General features: G+C 53.9%; 1 protein-coding gene across 1 annotated transcript in view; it reads right to left on the minus strand.

The window, feature by feature from the left end:
• Positions 1-3,036, minus strand: part of GNAI2 (guanine nucleotide binding protein (G protein), alpha inhibiting activity polypeptide 2) — a 42,713-nt gene extending 39,677 nt beyond the window's left edge. The window contains exon 1 of the mRNA XM_011939044.1: positions 1,108-3,036. The gene's annotated coding sequence lies outside the window, so the exon portion shown is untranslated. The remainder of the gene's footprint in view (positions 1-1,107) is intronic.
• Positions 3,037-3,339: the final 303 nt, after the last annotated feature.

Here is a 3,339-nt window from a genome sequence, read left to right on the forward strand (position 1 = left end):
GCCTCCCAAAGTGCTGGGATTACAGGCTTGAGCCACCGTGCCCGGCCCCATTTTTATTTTTTAAATGGAGATGGGGTCTCACCATGTTGCCCAGGCTGGTCTTGAACTCCTGGGCTCACTCAGGCAATCCTCCTGCCTTGGCCTCCCACAGTGCTGGGATTACAGGCATGAGGCACCGTGCCTGGCCCAATAGTAGCGATTTCTGTAAGGCTTTATGATTGTCTCCACTCAAGGGTCGACCTCATGTCCCTCCATGTGCAACACACTGGCACTCCAACCATCTGGCTTCCCTTGCTCTCTCCATCCCAGGATCTTCCATCCCATCCCCCTACCCTGTTAAATTAATCCCTCCTCCCCACCTTTCATTCCCTGGCTGTGAGCTGGGCCTGAGTCCCATTGTCCTGGGGTTTCCCCTTCCCCAGCCACATCCCACTATTCTGGTGGTGGGTCTATCCCACTCACATCCCTAATTCCAGGCTTCTTGCAGGGTGGCAGGTAAATACGTGTCAATTTAAATGAATAAGGCTGGGTGCGATGGCTCGCGCCTGTAATCCCAAAACTTTGGAAGGCTGAGGTGGGAGGATCATGAGGTCAGGAGATCGACTATCCTGGCCAACATGGTGAAACCCCATCTCTTCTAAAAATACAAAAATTAGCTGGGCATGGCAGTTCATGCCTGTAATCCCAGCTACTTGGGAGGCTGAGGCAGGAGAATCGCTTGAAACCGGGAGGTGGAGGTTGTAGTGAGCTAAGATCACATCACTGCCCTCCAGCCTGGCAACAGAGGTAGACTCCGTCTCAAAATCAACCAATCAGTCAATCAATCAATCAATCAGTCTCTTCATCCTGGAGCTGGGAGCTGCCGCCCCTATGGAAATATTCATGTAGCTGTATACACAGACAAGAGAGAAACCAGTGGTGCCTGGGAAGATCAAGAAGCTTTCTTTGAGGAGGTGATGCAGGGAGTGCTAGAGGGAGAAGAACAGTGAGGAAGAATATTGCAAGAATATGGAAGAGTACAAGCAAAGGAAGGGCAGTAGGACTGAGAGGCAGGGGTCTGGGGAAGGGCCAGTGAGAAAATCAAGGCTGAGAGCTAGAGAAACAAACCCCTTGCTTTGCAGCTGAGTCAGCTGAGGTCCAGAGTGGGCCAGGACCCAGTCACAGTCATTGGTGAGGTACATTGTGGGCATCCCGGTTTCTTCATACTCAGGAATCCAGGAGTCCTTTCAGGAGAGGTCATTTTGGGGGCAGCTGCCTAGCCAGGGCCTCATGAGCACTGGAGGAGGCATGACTTGTCCCCATGGCCACCAGGCCCAGCACCACTTGGACTAGACCATAAAGGACAATGGAATGATATCAGCAGAGCTGAGGGTGGTATCTCAGCTGAAATGAAGAAGTGGTAGCTGCTGGCTCACCCCTACTGCCAGAATAGCCTTGGGGCTCACCACGGGCAGCACAGCAGGTCCAGTTTGGCCTGAGTTCCTACCAAGCAGTAGCCCTGAGCAGGGTGAGGAACGAAGACCCTCTCAGTGGGCTGTGACACGCTTGCCTGCAGGCTCCAGGAAGGGGAAGCTGCTAGCACTTCCCCAAAGGCAGTTTCGGGGTGGGTGTGCCTGTCCCTGCCCAGAGTCCAGGACCAGGTAGGACCCCACAGGGATGCCCAGAGTTCAGGATCCTGACCACCCTACCTCCATGGCTCCCAGGTGATAGGGAGTCCCCCACCAAGGACCTGTGGCCAACTCAATCACAGCCTTGCAGATACTGCTTTTAGACCTGGGTGGCCACAGCTTGCTCCCTCCTTACTGCCCTGGGGCAGACTCCACTTCCTGGTGCATATTCTGCGCTTTCCCCTTCCTGCTTCTTAGCCCAGTGAAAGTTCTGAAAGTGGAGTCAGCCATCCTGCCCTCCCTCCCTGCTCCCTGGCAGTCCCCTCTTCCCAGGTCTTTCTTTGTCCAGGAGGAAAACCCGAAAGCCTGGGAGTCCTGGATCCCAAAGTCCCCCCTTTCTGGTCATCCACCCTCTTCACAGATCATTGGCTTTGACCTGGAGAATTCAGGCCCCAGCACCCCTTCCTCATAAGCATCTGGATTAGGCAAGGGGGCCCAACCTGACACAGGGGTGGAGGCTTGGGGTCAGTGCGGGAGGATCCAGAGGAAGGGGTCATCTGTTCAACCACTGTTCCCTGAACATATTGCCTGCCAATGTGCTGAGAACACTATGGTAAAAGAGGCAGCTGGGCCCTGTCCTTGAGGAACACACACCAAACAAACAGGGAAATGAATTTCACCATATCAGAGGAAATCAATAGGGTGACTCTACAGCCACTGGGAGGTGTGTGCAGGAGAAGACAGTCTGAGGAGGGGATCTCTGAATCATGTGGAAGGACCAGTCTTGTAACAAGCCAGAAGAGAGTGACAACAGAGGCAGCGACAAGTGCAAGGGCCCTGTGTTGGGAAGGAGCTGGGTGCTCCCGAACCAGAGAGGAGCCCAGCCTGGCCAGAATAGTGAGAGCAAGAAAACACTGGTGTGAGAGGGGACTGCCATGAGGCATCACGGAGGAACAAGCCACACAGGGGATTCCCAAGTCTCCAGGGGATGCTGAGGTAGGGGCACCAGCATCTCCAAGCCAGTGATCCATGCCTAGCCCTACAAACCTAACTGGTTCTGGCATTCAGGGTGCTCCTGTATGATGGGGGAGGAGCTACCCAAGCCCTGCAGGGAACTCAGGAGCTCTCAGGGTTTTGGGGCCAAGGACTAAACTTAACCTCCCTCCTTCTCTTTGTCCTTGAAAAGTTCATGGTACAATCTGCCACTGTGCCTGTTGTACAGGCAGTCTCCAAAGACCACCTACCCTGGGAAGCCCAGGGTCCTTGGAGGGCCTGGGAAATGATAATCAATTCTATTCCCAGGAGCTACTGCTTTGTTCACGTTATTGCCTAGTCCTCCTTGCCATGCTTTCCAAAGGCTGGGGCTGGGAGCCTCTCCGGCGACTCGTTAGGGCTGTCATCAGCACTGCTTCCTGGAATTTAATTTAATGAAGGAGCAAAAACAGCCCTAATGAAGGTGATGCAATAGCAAGCAGCCAAGCAAGGTGCACCTTGCCAGCTGGGCTCAGGGGCTTCCTGTAGATTGTGACTAGGAGCGAGGGAGTAATAGGGGAGGAGGGACCTGTTGCGGGAGGGAAGCTGGTCATTGAGTTCTGGACGCACAAGCATTGCTCTGCCTGTACCATATGAAGCAAATACTGTGACCAAGGCCAAGCAGACAGTTAGGGAAGTGGGCCTTGCCAGGAGTGACTTCAGGCTGTTGGAGAAAAAGCTTTTGAAAAGCCATCAGCCA

The sequence above is a fragment of the Colobus angolensis genome, unplaced genomic scaffold, assembly GCF_000951035.1.
Source record: "Colobus angolensis palliatus isolate OR3802 unplaced genomic scaffold, Cang.pa_1.0 Scaffold18, whole genome shotgun sequence".
Taxonomy (NCBI): domain Eukaryota; kingdom Metazoa; phylum Chordata; class Mammalia; order Primates; family Cercopithecidae; genus Colobus; species Colobus angolensis.